The 19,217-nt window shown below is 39.6% G+C and overlaps 1 protein-coding gene and 1 pseudogene across 2 annotated transcripts in view; both read right to left on the reverse strand.

Annotated features, from left to right (window-relative positions):
• Positions 1–19,217, reverse strand: part of LOC306644369 (uncharacterized protein) — a 193,757-nt gene that overhangs the window by 23,494 nt on the left and 151,046 nt on the right. The gene's annotated exons all lie outside the window — the stretch shown is intronic.
• On the reverse strand, positions 5,622–8,844 carry LOC306643412 (translation machinery-associated protein 16-like; annotated as a pseudogene). Its single transcript has 2 exons — positions 8,490–8,844; positions 5,622–7,130 (listed from the first exon to the last, which is right to left on the reverse strand). The product of its transcript is annotated as a translation machinery-associated protein 16-like (transcript).

The following is a 19,217-nucleotide window of genomic DNA, read 5'->3' on the forward strand; positions in this document are numbered from 1 at the left end:
AGTGGTTTGAACTTGACAGGGTGCTGTATTTTGTCAAATGCTTTTCCTGCATCTATTGAGATGATTATACTCTTCTTGTTTTTAAGTCTGTTGCTGTGATGAATTACAGTTATTCATTTCCATATGTTGAACTAACCTTTCATCCCTTCGATAAACCCCACGTGACCATGGTGCACTGTCTTACCAATCAAGAGAAGCCCAAAGCCAGACAGATTCTCAGCTGAGTTCTAGAAGACCTTCAGAGAAGAATTAACATCAATACTCCTCAAAGCACTTCATGAAATATAAAACCAGGGAACCTTTTCAAACGCATTCTATGAGGCTAATATCATCCTGACACCAAAACCAGACGAACACACATCAAGGAAAGAAAATTTCACACCAATATCCCTGATGAACACACACACACACAAATTCTCAATGAAATTCTGGCAAATGGCATACAAAAACAGGTTAAAAAGATAGTGCACCGTGATCGTGTTGGGCTTATCAAAGGGATGAAAGGTCAGTTCAACATACAAAAATCAATAACTGTAATTCATCAGAGCAACAGACTTAAAAACAAGAAGAGTATAATCATCTCAATAGATGCAGAAAAAGCATTTGACAAAATACAGCACCCTGTCAAGTTCAAACCACTGGAAAAACTGGGGATAGCAGGAACATACCTCAACATCCCAAAAGCTATGTATGCTAAACCCAAGGCCAAAATCATTCTAAATGGAGAAAAATTGAAAGCATTCACTCTGAAAACTTTAATAAGACAAGAATGCTCTCTTTCACTTCTCTTTTTTTCAGTTTGAAACCATATTTTATTTTTAATATAGCTAGAAATATCCAATAACTATATATTTTTAAGTAGAAAACTTTCTTTTCCTTCTTATAGCATCATTAGCAGAAAAAAAGAACTTTTTGGGTTTTGAAATGATATTAAGAAAATGAACAACTATTTGTTGAATTTGTGGAGCTTAAAAGGACTAAAAGCACAAGACACATTTTCAGAAGAGCAACTTACTTTTACCCATTTATGGTAATATTTGTAATATTCGAGTATAGTTAGGTCATGTGTAATTAAGTCAATCAAATAAGGAATCCAAGACGAATATGTTCTTCTTGAGTTAAACACAACACACATGATATTTTTGAGAACATACATGAACAAAAAGAACACTGGCAAGCCCAAATCCAAGTATAAATGGCAAGTGTCTTTCAAGGATTTCAAGAGCATGCTGCATTAGCATATGACTTTTTCTCATTTTAGTAACAGATGCATTTCTGTCTACACCTGTACAGTGAAGGGTTAGAACCTGTATAGATACACAATATCAGAAATTTGCTACTTTATAAATGTATTTCAAGGAATTTTATCATTTCCTTTAGGTTTGCAGGGACACGAGGGAAAGAAGATGGGGCATGGCGCAGTATTTAAGGAAGAGCTGAATACAATGATGACTCTTTATAGTGCCGAGAACGCCACAGTGAATAACTATGGCTTTCATCTATTTTATAATTCCTGTTAGATCCTCATATGGTTATCAATCAACTCAAACCATACACTCTCCAAAGCACAAAGATCAATCGGTGTAGAACACCAAACACTAGAAGGAATTCCCTCCTTCCAATGTTTGTGATATTACAAGATTTCGCCAGTGGAAGTCTAATGACATTTAAATAAGCAATCTCATGGCTGAGTAAGAACTACAGTTGTTATGGGTATTATTCCACTGTTAGGATATGTATCACACATTAAATAAACCCTGGCATTAAATATGCTTGCACAATTATGCTATAAGTGCTGATAGCAATTATGATGCTAGTGAGAAAAGATTATCTTCAGTTCAAGAAGTGGGGGGATACAACAAGCAGAAAGCAGAACCAGTTGGTTATTTTCTGATGAGGAAAGGTAAATTTTAAACATAGAAATGTAAAAAGAAAACTACTCCCTTATTTCCCCATGGTGGAAATAATATGAAACATTTATTTGCTATATTGAACAACAACAGAGCTAAGTAATCCAACTCCACTGCAGCATAACAAAAAACCATCCCTCAACACATGTAAGATCTAAATGCAACCAACATGAATGTGCGTCTCATATAAAATGGTAAGGCTGCTGCTGCCTTACCAAGTACTCCCAGTCCCTACCCAGGGTTAGAGTGAAATACTGGTGGTCCCAATAGTTTAAAGATATTTTAAAAGAAATCAAAATGCCTTAGTCACCATATATTCAACTGAAATTTTATCTGTGTAAATGAGATTTATTTACTTCCCACTAAGAGTATTTCACTCACACCAGGGCAATGTATTTCCCATACTTAGTATCTGCCTTGCCTAACATCGAAGAAAAAATTTAAAATGATTAGTAAAGAAAAGTGTAGGAAATAACACCCCCTTCTGTTTTACATATTTTTAAGGTTTAAAAAGTGCGTAAAGTTTGTAATTCTAGTAGGAAAACGTTCTCTGAGTGAATGCCCTCCTGGCAGCTGTGCTGGCTGCAGGGGTAAGGTCCCCTTCAGAGCACCCAGCCCTCCTGAGGAGTCCGAAGTCCACTGGCCTGTGTCACCGCAACACCCACTAAGTGACCCAGGCTGCTTTGTCAGGTGGGCCTTATGCTTGACCTCCACATTTGGCTGACAATTTACTGACAAGCATCATAGCCTTAGGGTTACTTTGATGTTTTGACACATTTGCTGGGTTCTGGGCCACGTCCTGGAAAGCCACCATGACTTCTGGCTCCTGCAGAAGAGGGCGGAGCCACAGGTGGACTAGATCCTCCCCGCCTGGCTCCTCCCCCATCACCTGTGACCCTGGGTCCCTGCTGGCCCCGTCCCCACCACTTCTATTCAACATCACCCTTGACACTGGTCAGAGCAATTAGACAGAAGAAAGAGATTAAAGGAAACAAACAGGAAAAGAAACCAAACTGTTACTGTTTGCTGATAACATGATTCTACATTTAGAAGATCCAAAAAATTCCACCAGAAAATTTCTAGAACTCATAAATTCAGCTAAGTAGCAGGATATAACATCAACACCCATAAATTAAATTCTTTCCCGTACATCCATAATAAATCTACTGCAAGAGAAGTTAGGAAAACTACCCCATTCACAATGACCCCTAAATATCCATCTATATATGTATATATGTGCGTGCGCACACACACACACACACACACACGCACACATATATACACACTTGCAAATCAATAAAACAGAAGAGGTGAAAGATTTCTACAAGAAAAACTACAGAACACTAAAGAAAAGTTGAAGAAGACCTTAGAAGATGGGAAAATCTCCCACAGTCTTGTATAGTCAATTAATATTATCAAAATGGCCATACTACCAAAAGCATTATATGGATTTAATACAATTCCTATTAAAAATCCCAATGACATTCTTCAAAGAAACAGAAAAAGCTATCACAAAATTCATTTTGAAAAATACAAAACCCAAAATAGCCAAAGCGATCCTTAGCCAGAAGAGTAAAGGAGGAGGCATCACAACACCAGACTTTAAACTACACTACAGAGCCACAGTAACAAAAATGGCATGGTATTGGCACCAAAATTGACCTGTAGACCAATGGTACACAATAGAAGATGAGAAAAACCCATATAAATACAGTTATCTCGTACCAGACAAAGGTTCCAAAAACACTGGACAAAAGATAGCCTATTCAAAAAACGGTGCTGGGAAAACTGGAAATTCATATGTAATGAAATGAAATTAAACCCCTCTCACCCTGCACAAAACTCAACTCAAAGCAGATCAAAGATTTGGCACTGGAACAGAGATCCTAAGCCTAATAGAATTAGAAGTGGGCCCAAATCCTCACCATGTAGGCCTAGGATCTGACTTCCTTAATACGACTTCTGAAGTGCAAGAAATGACATGAAGAATCAATAAATGGAACAGATTCAAACTAAAAAGGTTCTCAGCAAAGGAAACAATAAATAATGTGAATAGAGAACCTAATGGGACCACATTCACCTTGGAAACAGCATTAATGTCCAGAATACATAAAGAACTAAAAACTTAACACCAAAAAAACAAATAACCTAATCAATGAATGGGCTAAGGAACTGAACAGACACCTCACAGAAGAAATACAATTGACCAACAAATATATGAAAAAAATGTTCAACATTTTAGCAATTAGAGAAATGCAAATCAAAACTACTCTTAAGATTTCACCTTACTCCAGTCAGAATGGCAATGACCAAGAATACAAGCAACAATAAATGTTGGTGAGGAATGTGGGGGAGATGTACACTCATACATTGCTGGTGGGACTGCAAATTGTTGCAAACATTATGAAAAGTGGTATGGAGATTCCTCAGAAAACTTGGAATGGAACCACAATTTGACCCAGCTATCCCACTCCTCAGTTAAAAACCCAAAGGGCTTAAAAGCATCATATTACAGTGATACAGCCACATCAATTGTTAATATTAGCTCAACTCACAATAGCTAAACCATGGAACCAACATAGGTGCCCTTCAATGGATAAATGGATAAAAAAAAATGTGGTACACACACATATATATGATGGAATATTACTCAGCCTTCAACAAGAATAAAATTATGACATTTGCTGGTAAATGAATGGAGCTGGAGAATACCATGCTAAATGAAATAAGCCCATCCCAAAATACCAAAGACTAAAGGGTTTCTCTGATATGCAGATGCTAATTCACAATGGGGGGTGCTAGGGAAGAACAGAGTTAGATTACGTATAAGGGAATGAAAGGAGGGGAGGCGGTTCGAGAGTAGGAAGGATAATAGAATGAAACAGACATTACCACCCTAAGTACATATATAACTGTGACCAATGGGATTCTACAGCATGTACGACTAAAAGAATGAGGAATCATACTCCATCTTATATATGACTAAAAAAGTGCATTGTACTGTCATGTGTTGTTGGGGGCTGCGCCGGGGTGGCGCCTGATCACATCGGCAGCGAGGAGGTTAACAGACATAAGCACACTCAGGTGATTTTCTCGTCCACGCACACAATGTATGCGCATGTGTTCTCCAGCACTAATTGCCTGCTCCGAGCGACTTGCCTAATCTTTGTGTAAGAGGCGTGGCCCTGCTCTCCATGTCCTGGAGGTGATATAAGCGTAGGCGGAGTGAGACAGAGACACAGCAGCCATTAGAAGCAGCCAGAGGGAAAGACACGGACAGCAGCCATTAGCAGAAGAAAAGCAGTAGCAGAGAGAAGACACGCCACAGCAGCCATTAGCAAAAAAGCCAGAAGAAAGAACACAGCAGCGAGTAGGGGCAGCGGCAGATCACGGAAGCTCTAAGCAAAGCCTGTCCTTCTCTCAACGTCTCTCTTAAGTAAAGTCTCTCTCTCTGATAAGCAAAGTCTCTCTCTCTCTCCTCTCAAAGCAAGTAAACCTCATTTCCTCTATCCTCTATAAACAAACAAGCAAGAAAGCAGTGCACTAAAGAGAAAGATAGAAGTGCCTCAGTTTCCACTCTACCACCCATAAGACCCGCGCAAGTTGTTGCTGCAGGCGGTGACAAATATCCACGGATTTTGGAACCGCAAAGAGCCAGCGACGATGTGTAACTAATTAGAACAAATAAGATATAAATAAAAAGTTTTTTAAATTAAATTTTATTTTTAATTTTCAAAAGTAAAAAAGTTATAACACTTCATATAAACTGCTAACAAAACAGTTATTAAGTTAACCTCATACATTAATGTTTTCCTTTTCTTGAAAATAAATATATTTATATCACATCCTTTAAAAAACACACTAAAAGATACTTGTGCTTGCTTTCTCTAACAAAATTCTAATACATCAATGTTTCTCATGACACTTGAAATATTGTTGTATGTCAATTTAACCTTTTAGAAACATCACTTTTCACAATGAGAAAGTAGAAAAAATATATATAATCAAAAGGAGCAAGCCTAAATCATTTATTCTGTCAAAAGATAACATATATAAGTGTGGGGATCAACATAACCACAGAGACCTATCACTTCTGTTTCTAATCTTTACCTCTGGCTCAGGAAAAAATAAATGATAATGCATAATCTACTGATGAATATGAATTCACAACCAAATTCTTCCCCATTTTATAAGGAAAGAAATTAGGTTGAATGTTTAAGAGAGAAATCAGTTTAATACAAGTTCACTATTATCACAATTTAAGAAATGTCCACAGGAATCGCTTAGAAAACAGGTTATTGTCCATTCACTCCATTTGGGAGATTAGGCAAATTTTTCCTACATATTTTCCACATAAGGAAAAAACTGAAAACACATTTTGTCCTCACACATATTACTTTTCCTTTGCACAAAGTTCAGATTAAATGTCTTCAAAAGATCACTTCTGGTATTTGTCCCTCAAGAGCTCATGTACAGGCAGCTTGGTGCCCAGTGTGGCAATGTTAAGAGGTGGTGGTACCTTTAACAGGTGGGCCTAGTGAGAAGTCATTACTAGTCCTCCTATTCTCTGGTGTCCTGTCTCACCACCCTCCTGCATGGATTGTGATGTCATTCACTATGAAGTGATATCACCAGAGGCCCTTGCCAGGACAGTTCCTTCGGACTTTCACCCTCCAAAATCATGAGCTAAAGAAATGTCTTTTCTTAATAAGCAACCTACCTAGCCTTGGGTATTTTATTATAGCAACTGAAAACAGACTGATACAACTTATATCTATTTTAGCAACTTAATATAAATGAAAAGCCTTCATTTTTAAATAAAAATCATAACATCATTTTTTTAAACTACAAATGGGACCCTCATTATACAGGAAAATGAAGTAAATAGCAAATTCTTATGTCTAGATAATTATTTACCAAAATTAATGAGTGTGACTTGAAGCTCTCAAATTATTTTCAACTCAAGTAAAGACAATCAAGCTACTGGAGTCGCGTCTTCATCTGAGTCATCTGATTCACGTCTTAGTTCCAATTCATCTACATTTTGTCTATAGTTAAAATAGTTCTCCTCTTGACCTTCTTAGGAACTGCATCATTAGCACAGAGCTTTCTCATTTTAATATCTGGCAATTTCTTCAGATCAAAGTCCCATTCCCTAACAGTCCTCAGACTGCCTGCATTTAAATGCCTGGGATCTCAAGGCTAACAGTCCTCAGTCTGCTTGCATTTAAATGCCTTGGATCTCAAGGCTAACAGTCCTCAGACTGCTTGCATTTAAATGCCTTGGATCTCAAGGCTAACAGTCCTCAGACTGCCTGCATTTAAATGCCTTGGATCTCAAGGCTAACAGTCCTCAGACTGCTTGCATTTAAATGCCTTGGATCTCAAGGCTAACAGTCCTCAGACTGCCTGCATTTAAATGCCTTGGATCTCAAGGCTAACAGTCCTCACACTGCTTGCATTTAAATGCCTTGGATCTCAAGGCTAACAGTCCTCAGACTACCTGCATTTAAATGCCTTGGATCTCAAGGCTAACAGTCCTCAGACTGCCTGCATTTAAATGCCTGGGATCTCAAGGCTAACAGTCCTCAGTCTGCCTGCATTTAAATGCCTGGGATCTCAAGGCTAACAGTCCTCAGTCTGCCTGCATTTAAATGCCTGGGATCTCAAGGCTAACAGTCCTCAGACTGCTTGCATTTAAATGCCTTGGATCTCAAGGCTAACAGTCCTCAGACTGCCTGCATTTAAATGCCTTGGATCTCAAGGCTAACAGTCCTCAGACTGCTTGCATTTAAATGCCTTGGATCTCAAGGCTAACAGTCCTCAGACTGCCTGCATTTAAATGCCTTGGATCTCAAGGCTAACAGTCCTCACACTGCTTGCATTTAAATGCCTTGGATCTCAAGGCTAACAGTCCTCAGACTACCTGCATTTAAATGCCTTGGATCTCAAGGCTAACAGTCCTCAGACTGCCTGCATTTAAATGCCTGGGATCTCAAGGCTAACAGTCCTCAGTCTGCCTGCATTTAAATGCCTGGGATCTCAAGGCTAACAGTCCTCAGTCTGCCTGCATTTAAATGCCTGGGATCTCAAGGCTAACAGTCCTCAGACTGCCTGCATTTAAATGCCTGGGACCTCAAGGCTAACAGTCCTCAGACTGCCTGCATTTAAATGCCTGGGATCTCAAGGCTAACAGTCCTCAGACTGCCTGCATTTAAATGCCTGGGATCTCAAGGCTAACAGTCCTCAGACTGCTTGCATTTAAATGCCTGGGATCTCAAGGCTAACAGTCCTCAGACTGCCTGCATTTAAATGCCTGGGATCTCAAGGCTAACAGTCCTCAGACTGCCTGCATTTAAATGCCTTGGATCTCAAGGCTAACAGTCCTCAGACTGCCTGCATTTAAATGCCTTGGATCTCAAGGCTAACAGTCCTCAGTCTGCTTGCATTTAAATGCCTGGGATCTCAAGGCTAACAGTCCTCAGTCTGCTTGCATTTAAATGCCTGGGATCTCAAGGCTAACAGTCCTCAGACTGCCTGCATTTAAATGCCTGGGATCTCAAGGCCTATCCTTCATACCGGGGCGCTCGCTCCACTGTCTGCCTGATAACTGCTCCCAGAGAAGTGCCGCAGTCCCTGTCTGTCTTCGATGCTGTTAGGTAACTCGATCTGTTCCAGCTCACTGCTAAACCTATTTACATACCTTTCAACTAATTTACAAGCATCTTTCTTTGAATATCCCGATTTTTTGGGATCCAGATGATTCTGAAACTACTGCAGTTTTTCACCAATAAGATCGAGACGTAAGGCCTTTTCATTCTTCACTTTTCTTTTTTTCCTGCTTGCGGGCCTCTCTCGTAATCTGAGCTGCTTTTCTACTACACGGGTGGATGACTTTCCCGACTGTGCTTTCTCCCTTTGGAACGTTAGGCATGGTGACGTCCGGGAGGCCGGGAGGCCGGAGCCTCCACACTGCAGATCCGGCAATCGCGGACCCATCCACCGCAGCCACACCTGTACTCCGGCCCGAACACACGTGGTGCGGTGGGAGCCCAATAAAAAGTTTTGAAGATTGATTACAGTCCTTTGTTATTTGAAATGAAGCATGGATAGACATTTAGTAAGTAGTGAACTGGATGGAGGAAAACAGCATTTAGCTAGAACGTGCTTTCCACAGATTTGACCAGCATGGTACAGCATGTGTGACCTCAAGGTAAGAAAGAGAAACAAGCAGGGTTTTACAGATCACAGCTACTGCAAATCTGAATCCCTTACATGGGTCAGGATTCTCCCATGATGACCCTACCTGTCTTCATCACCCATTTTGGGTCAGTGTAAGGTATAGGGAAAGAGCTGCATGAGGAAGACTCCAGATCACTCAAAGGTAATCAATCAGGCACAGGACAAAACAACCAGGGCCCAGACTGCCAGGCTAGTCTCACTATGGGGCCACAAAGGACAGACTATTAAGCTGTTCTAGAACTGAAATGGAATTCAGATTTAATCCCTGACCTTAGAAAAGCCCAGGTCCCCACAGCCAGTTCTGGCTACTTCCAACCAACCTGAAACCCTGCAGACATAACCATTTCCTGGCTGCTGGTGTGTCTAGGCAACCTCTCTACACATCTCCCAGCACCTGGATCTCTCTGTGCCTCTGACTGAATAACTCTCATACTATCAATCCTGAGTGAACAGAGCTCCAGGCTCAGATCTCTCTCCTCCCAGGGGCAGGTAAAGAAATGCAAAGTCTGGTTGCAGAACACAAGATTGATGGTTCTTGGTTACAACACTTTTTAGACAGTTTCCCACATTGAAGAATAGCTGACCTTACAAAAAGGACAAGTAAGTTCACCTGGAATATAAAGTTATATCAATTTACGAATAACATCAGTAATATATATTCACACATATAGCTACATCCCCACGTATTAAGATTTGTTTAGAAAGAGGATCTCACTAAGTTGTTGAGGTTGACCTCAAACCTTTGGATTCCCTGCTACACTCAATAAATGAGGATTACAGGCCTGAGCCACGGAAGCCAGCTTATTCTCTCATAATCTGAAGCGGCAGTCTGATCTCTGCAAAAGGACACAAACTGGTAGAGAAGCACTGTCCACGAAAATTAAACATGAGTCACATGTGTAACTTTAAAAAAAATTTTTTTTAGTTGTCAAAATTTTTTTTATATATTATGCTGACCATCAAACCGAGGGCCTCACACATGCCAGGCAAGCACTAAAGCTGAGCCACAACTCCAGCCGCCCACACGTGTAACTTTGAAATGTTAGTGGTCACATAATAAATGAAAAGAGACAAGCAAATTAATTGTAATAATTTCTTTAACCCAAAATACCCAAAACATTTTCATTTTGTGACCATTTTCAATATGTGACCAATGTAAAATTATTAATTAATTATACATACGGCTGGTACTAAGCCTTCAAAACTTCCTGTGTTTTAAACTTCTAGAACTCCTGAGTGCAGACAAGCTACACTCAGGTGTACCCCGATCCCAGGTGGTGAACTGCTGCAACATTACAAGTGCAGTTCTGAAAGTTCTGACCAGATCTCAGGAAAGTGAATGCCCAGAAACCCCCTTTTCCATCAGAAATAAGGAGATAGGATTTTCCTCCCAAAACCTCTCCCTTGACCAATGGGGGAAGAGAGGGTGCCCTGAGAGAAGAAAGTCCCCAAAGGTAGGACACTGTTCCCCAACTGCTGTCTGGCAGTGGCACATCCCCCTGGCAGACATCAGACTGAATAATGGGTGACGTGGTCCCAGAAGGAATGAGTCCCATGTGGACCTCAGATCGTCCTCTCCTTGAACACCAGAGTTCAGATGTGAAGGGAACAGACTACAGACACACTTAATTTGCATTTGACCCTTGACCCTGATCCTAGGCTATGGCTGTCTGTCCCACCCTCTGGAGTGCAGTGCTGTGTGAGCTTAGGCACCGTCAACATGCTTCCATGCCTGCATTTCCATGTAACTCAAAAGCCCCTAACGGGACAGTAAAGAGCAACTCAGTATGACTGCACGCCTACCGCTCCTCAGTTCATCTGAAATCAGCAAGCCGTTATTCCTGGCATCCTGTCTGTAATAGGTGATTGTTGAACAGCTACCAAGCATAACAAGCCACCCCCATGTTTAACTGTGTATGATTTAAATTTTTAGACCACAATGAAGGCAGACAGGCGGGTTCACAGAGGCTGCTCTTCTAGACACCGTGGGTCTCGTGCTTATCTGACTTGGTGGATCTGCTTCTGGGGAGAGTTGGCTACCCTGGCCCACTTTCATCCTCCTCCTCACGCATCTTATCCTTCATGATTCTGTTGCAGGCTTGTTGTCATGGAGCCTGTGGGGTTTGGAAGTAAAGGCAGAAGCATTCAAGACATTCTAGGCCTAGGAATAAAACTGGCACCCTGCCACACTCACTGTATTGCACGGCAAAGCACACGAGCCACCCTAGATCCAAAGCTTGGGAAGGAGCGTATCCTCTCAGTGGGAACAGCTGTAAAAAGAGCAAGGCCAGAGGCATGGACACTGGGAAGCAGGAAGACCTGGAGCTGTTTTGAAATCCTTTTGTCTTTTTTTTTTCCAGGTGAAGTCTATGACTTTTCCAAATTAATAAAACTTTCCAAATTCCACAGTAACCAAAAAGCTAGCCTGGGCTGGACTCAGAATCACAACAGCCTGACTCCAAAATTCAAAAACCTTACCTTTACTAGAACATCATGCAGATTCTCCAGGACATGAAGAAAATGAAATGAAACTTCTGCAATAAATGCAGGATTTCTTTTAGATTCATATCACTCTACTTCTTTTTACTATTAGGAGTGTTCACAAGAGAACACTTAACTGTTCTGGAAAACATGAAATAATATGATATATAGCTTAGAGCTCTACTTAGGAAATGAAAACTCAATGACTTTTTAAAAATTTCTTATCATGGGATAAATTTGAAAATGTGTTTACTACACTCAATACATCTGCATTTTTTTCATTTCTTTTTGGCATTTGTAGGCTATCATTTTTAACCTAGATTAGTTGAAAACACTGTGCCTGAAACAAACCTCTTAGGGAACTGCCTGAGATAGATCTGCTGAGAAGACATTTCCTCCAGCTCTACTTAACCCAACACCCGAGTATGTCTTGAAATCATAACCTGATTTTCACAGAGGAAAGCTATTTCCCAAGACCTTCCCAAGCTGAGACGCTGCAGAGGGCAAATCCACACAGACAAGCAATGTGTTTCCAACCCTAAATCTGTGGATCTCAGCCCTGGAGGAACACTGCAGTCACCTGGTGTGCTCTTAACATTCTCAAATCCAACTTGCAATAAATAAATGAAATCTAAATACCTGCAATGGGACTGGGACACCAGTGTTTCCTAAAGATACTCTTCTTCTTCTTCTTCTTTGGTACTTGGGACTTAACCCAGGGGCACTTAAACACTGAGCCACATGCCCAGGTCTTTATACATTTTATTTGGAGACAGATCCTTGCTGAGTTATTTACAGCCTCACTAAGTTGCTCAGGCTTTGAACTTGCCATCTTTCCAGCTCAGCCTTCTGAGCCACTGGGATTATAGACAGGTACCACCACTGCCTAAAGATTTGAATGAAATTACCACGTGTAGCTTAAACTAAATCTGTTGTGTTAAATGAACATTTTAAATAATTTTTTTAGTTGTTGATAAACATTTAGTTTTTTTATACGCAGTGCTGAGAACTGAACCCAGTGCCTTACACATGCTAGGCAAGTGCTCTAATACTGAGCTACAACTCCAGCCTCAAGTGATGTTTTTTAATGAACTACTTTCAAATATATGTAAGACATTAACTCATGATTTGGGCCTTTGCTTACCCAATGTATTAGACAGTTCTTATAATCAACTCATATAGAGAAGACTTATTTGGATCACGGTACTCGTTTCCATTTGATGATGATTGTCTTTGTAGGTTTGGGTCAGGGGTAAGGACACACACCATGCATTTGCACAGCAAACCTGATCACCTCACATCCAGGAAGTAACAGCAAAGAAACACCAGGAGTCCACAATGCCCTTCTGTTCCAAGCTCTCCACTAAATGATCTAAAGACCCCCCCTGCTGCAGACGGTCTCTCCCCACAAAGTCCCACCACCTCCTGACATCAGCACCCTTGGAACCAAACCTTTAAAGCACCAACTTTGCCACATACTTATCCAAAACACAGCACCTGCATTACCTCAGTTTTATACTTGACTCTAACTCATGTTTGATCACCATTTTTGCCCTCATTGAACTCAGTTCATATTTATTGAGATTACAGTATGTCAGGGCACTGGGATTGGTACCCTGTTCAAGAAGAACTCCATTGTGTAAAAGGATTTTACTGGGAAAAGTTTCAATCCAAAGAAAAGTTGAGCTGAGCAGAGTGGTGCATGCCTGCAATCCCAGCCTCTCAGGAGGCTGCGGAAGGAGGAATAGAAGTCAGACACCAGTCTCAGCAACTTGTGAAACCTGTGTCACAGGGAAAGTGAAAGTGAAGGGCCAAAGATGCAACTCAGTGGTAAAGCACTCTTGTACTGAAAGAAATATAACTGAAAATAAAAACAAGGTCATCTACCAAACTGGAGCCAAAATGAAAAGATACATGGGCCACACAAGGACACAGGACAGAAATTCCTCAGTATTTCGTGGGGTGTGGTGGTGCACACCTGTAATCCCAGTGGCTCCAGAGGCTGAGTGGATCATGAATTCAAAGTCAGACTCAGCAGAAGTGAGGTGCTAAGCAAACCAGTGAGACTCTATCTCTAAATAAAATATTAAAATAGGGCTATGGATATGACTCAGTGGTTGAGTGCCCCTGAGTTCAATCCTTGGTACCCCTAAAAAAATTCCTCAGAATAATAAAATAAATAAGATGAGCTAACATGTCCTACTGTAAAACTGAAACAAAAAATGTTGCTGTTATTCTAAGACGCTTAGTTTTGTGCAAATCAATCATATTTCACATTTACATTGATATATAATATACATACAAAAACATACATAAAGCATTCAAGAATTTTCACAAAGTAAACACATTTGTGTAACAAAGGAATAGAATCAGCCTTGCTCAGGGTACACCAATGATCAATTTCTCCTACTAGGATCCAAAGAGGCAATCAAGATCTTAAGAATAAATGTTGTAGCCGAGTGCAGTGGTGTACCCCTCTAATCCCAGCAGCTTGGGAGGCTGAGATGAGGATCACGAATTCAAAGACAGCCTCAGCTAAAGCACGGCACTGAGCAACTCAGTGAGATCTGAGTTCAATCCCTGGTACCACCCCCAAAAAAGGATTTATGTTGTATATTAGATATTGACGTTTATACAAATGGTTTATTACTTAAAATTTTAAAGTATATAAAAAAAATTAACAGTACAACATACCTGCCACCCAAGTTCAACATCTGCTAATTATGTGCCATTTTTACTTCCATGTGCTTACCCACTCTCCAGCCAAGTCCCAGTCTATTTAATTTGGGGGGAGTTTAAATGTACACATATTGAATGTAACCAATATTAACTGCTGTTTTGACAAAAACACCCTTCAAACCTTACTGCGTTTAAGCATAGACTATTCATAACATCTCAAGAAAAGTATCTATGGATCTTCCCAAATGTTCCTCCCCGACATGCAAGTTACCATTATGACTTTCAGACCATAGGTTAATTGTGCCTGAAATCATACAAGCAGCAAGATTTTAGGTCTAGCTGTCTCAGCACACAAGGTTTGTGAGACTCAACCCAGTAGCATGCTCCAGTAATATTCTCCTGTGTGCTGCTGAGCAATGTGTTATTGTGTGGATGCATGACAATGTGTTCATTCACTTCAGCACTGAAAAACATCTGGGTTATTTCCTGTTTTGCACCATTACAACTGCAGGGCCTAAGCACATTCTTAAACAATACCTGTTCTATTCAGTTTAATTTCTTACCTGTATTTAAATGACATAGCTTTTGATTTCACTACTTGTGCTAAGGATTATAATATGTATCTTAACATATTATAATTTGCATAGTTATTACACTATGAATTTATGATCAAAATATTTTTAAAAAACCCTCAGGCTGTGTTTCTTCTATTCTTTTGTGCAAGAATTGCTGTATTTGCACAGTATAAATTCCACAATACAGTGTCATAATTTTTGCTCTAAATCATCATAGGTTTCAAATAAATTAAGAGAAAAAAATATATCAATGGATGTTTAAGAGGATTCACCTTAAACTAGACAATGTAATGTTCTCCTTGTTTAACCCAAAAGTATTGTATTCCTCAATGAGGACTGTCTGCAGGCTGTTACTACAGTATTTTCCTGGTGACTTCCTATTGTGCATAACCCCAAATATTTACTATTTGGAATTTTTCTCTGAGGATGATTTGTTCCCACTTTGTTTTGTTTGTACCTTCCATATATAATCATTTTATATGAATGTTAACTCATTGATATTTGCTTTATTTGGGTGATAGTGAACCAATGCTCTCATTATTTATTATGTGTCACACATTTTTTTAAAAAATTTTAGTTTTAGGTGAACACAATACCTTTATTTTATTTTTTTGTGATGCTAAGGATTGAGCCCAGGGTCTCACGTGTGCTAGGCAAGTACTCTACCACTGAGCCACAACCCCAGCCCTGTGTCCCACATTTTTAAAGCTTGGGTCACCTGGAGACTTTTAGATTTCCTTTTTCTTTTTGATATGTCCCAAAACTTTACTTTTAAATAATTTTAATATCTTCTAGAACAAGATATACTAGGTTTGTGTTGCACACTGCATTTCCAAAATTTTACACTAGAATCAAACAGGCATTATTTCACACAAGGGAGGATGATTCCAAATTCATGCATCAGGGCCAGGGTTGTGGCTCCGTGATAGAGTGCTTGCCTAGCACAGTGCTTGCCACAGGCACTGGGTTTGATTCTCAGCACTGCGTATGAACACATAAATGTCCATCGACAACAAAAATTTTAGACTTCATATATCAACATAATCCATCACACTAACCAGTTAAAGAACAAAGACTGTTCCTATCAACATCACAGAAAATAACAAAGGACAGAAAAGGGAGAAAAAGGCACTAAGTTTGAGAAAGAATAGGTAAAACTGCTTTTCTTCCCCACACATGGCATAATTGCTTATGTAGAACATCAAGAAGAATGAACCAAAAGGTTCTGATCAAGATTATACCAATCTTGTAGAATAAGAGATTAATATACAAGTCAATTGTTTTTCACAATTGTATCTGTGAACACTTGAATTGGAAATGAAAAATAATACCACTTTCAAATCAAGAAAAAGAGACAAAAACGTGAATCTGACAAATTGGTATGACAAAATATCCAAATTTCTGGAAAAATAACTGAATAAGATGTAAATATATACTAAGTTAGCCAGTGATCAATGATAAGAAGATTCAATATCATTAAGATGTCAGTTATCTCCAATTATAATAAATAAATTGAATACAATCATGATAAAAATTCCAGTAAGCTGTTTCACAAATACCAAAAAAAAATTGATTCTAAAGGCTATATGGAAATGCAAGGCATGCAGAATGATAAAAAGTACTGTAGAATAAATTTACAGGACTGACAGGTCTGACTTTAACATTTACTGTGAAGTTAGTCATCAACGCAGTGAGATATTTGGCAAGGAGTATGCAAACAGAACAGTGGAACACACTGAAAACCTAGAAATAAACTAAAATAAGCATCACTGTTCATTCACAATAGATAGCTGGAGTTTCAGTGGAGAAAATGTAGCCTTTACAATGAATGTATGAACACCTTGAATTAAAATAGATACATAGATATATGATGTATATATATCTACAGATATATTATCTATATCTGTATATGTTCAGATATAGACAGATATATAAAATACTACAGAATTACAGTTTAAGCATATACCCTAAGCAAAACCTTATGAGACATATGAATGAAGTATATATAATACATGATGAATTACATGTCATTTATTATATAATGTATGATTACATATAATTTATGCATAAATATAAAATATTCTGCAAGTTTTTCAAACCCAGACAAGTTAAAACAATAGCATTTTCTGGACCTACTGTAGTTAAGTGGTACAGTATTTGTTTAGCAAGTGCAAAACCCTGTGTTTGATTATCAGTAGGACAAAAGCTATAATGCTGTAAATAAAGAGAGCATTATAGTTTTGTTTTAAAAAAGCAAACTAGAGATCCAGATGGTGGACTACAGGGAGGCTGCGTTCCTTGTAGCTCCTTAACTCAGGTGTCAAGCAGAGGATGTCTGTTTCTCAGTGAGGCAGTCTTTGTTGCTTATCAATCCCCTGCTGTTTACCCCATTTTCCCACTGTGAGCTCCTGCCCTCTGCCAGCATATTGACTACTTTTTGAGTGTAGATTGCTCACTCTCTGGCACCTATCATCCGCCACTGGCACATCTGCCTGCCTCCTGCCTGCCCATCACCTGCCTTTCACCTACTCATCTCCCACCACCTGCTGATCATCCACCAGCTGCCTGCTGCTGCCTGGAACCTGCAGAACCTGCAGAACCTGCAGGATTGGTTACACGTGGCTGCCGCCATTTTGTGACGACAGTCAGGACCTGTAGGACCCCTGGCTGGACTGACTGAGCCCCGCCTCCAGGACCCCTCAGCCACACCAACCACAACCCGACTCCAGTACCCCTGGCTGACCAAGCCCACACCCTGAGCTGCAGCTCCCCATTTGCTAACATATTTGGTGGCCAGTGTGGCCATCTGGGATCATCCTAGTAGCAGAAGGTCCCATCATTGGGTGGGGCAAATCCCATCCTGAGACGCCTGCTGGACACTAGAGCTCACTGTCAGGTGCCTCTCCTGCTTCTTCACCTTTCTTGCTCTTTATATTTTCCTTTTGTTTACCTGTTCCCTCAGAGTCTCTTTCTCCCTTTTCTCATGCTAACAACCAAATTCTTTTGATCACACTCTCACTCATTCTACAATCTAGAACTTCTACGTAATCTTTTCTTATCCCATTAATAGTTACATCCCACACCCCTCCCCATCCTCTTTGTCCTCCATTAGAAACTGTGGACCTTATTGCGAATCTGTTTGTTATACTGTAGATAATAATTGAATTCATTCTGTTTACTATGACAATATTGTTAACATCTTCATAGGGGTTATTTGGTATAGGGTTGCATATTGTACTGGGTGCTGCTAATATTGATCTCCCCTTTAAAGAAGAGGCTTTGGAAACCTATAGAGTCACTATAAACCTATAGGGGGGAAACTGCAATACCCTAGATCTGCAAGAGGAGAAGACATGAGAACAACATGAAAAAACAAGGGAAGAAAATGTTCCAAACAAACCAAGATTCTATATTAATAGAATCCAATGACAGAGCAGTAGAAGAAATGTCAGAAAAGGACTTCAGATTATACATTTAAAATGATTCAGGAGACAAAGGACAAGATAAGAGAGCAAATGCAGGCAATGAATGATCACTCCAATAAGCAGATGAAAGAGCAACTGCAGGAGGCAAAAGATCATTTCAACAAAGAGATAGAGCGGGCTGGGGAGATAGCTCAGTTGGTAGAGTGCTCACCTCACAAGCACAAGGCCCTGGGTTCAATCCTCAGTACTGGGAAAAAAAAAAAAAGAGAGAGAGAGAAAGAGATTCTCAAAAAAAAAAAAAAAAAGTCCTTGAATTGAAGGAAACAGTAAACCAAATAAAACACTCGATGGAAAGCATCACCAACAGGTTAGATCACTTGGAAGAGAGAACCTCAGACATTGAAGACAAAATATTTAATCTTGAAAATAAAATAAAGTTGACCAAACAGAGAAGATGGTTTAAAAAAATCATCAATGAAACCTCCAAGAACTATGGGACATTGTGAAACAACCAAATTTAAGAATTATGGGAATTGAGAAAGGCACAGAATGCCAAAAAAAAAAAAAAAAAAGGGAATGAAGCACCAATTCAATGAAATAATATCAGAAAATTTCCCAAACCTAAAGAATGAAATGGAAAATCAACTACAAGAGGCTTACAGAACACCAAATGCACAAAATTACAACAGATCCACATCAAGGCACATTATAATGAAAATGTCTAGCATGCAAAATAAAGATAGGATTTTGAAGGCTACGAGAGAAAAGCACCAGATTACATATAGGCGGAAACGAATACAAATATCAGCAGATTTCCCAGCCCAGATCATCAAAGCTAGAAGGAACTGGAACAACATATTTCGAGGTCTGAAAGAACATGGTTGCCACCAAGAATCCTATACCCA

The sequence above is a fragment of the Sciurus vulgaris genome, assembly GCF_902686455.1.
Source record: "Sciurus vulgaris genome assembly, chromosome: 14".
Taxonomy (NCBI): domain Eukaryota; kingdom Metazoa; phylum Chordata; class Mammalia; order Rodentia; family Sciuridae; genus Sciurus; species Sciurus vulgaris.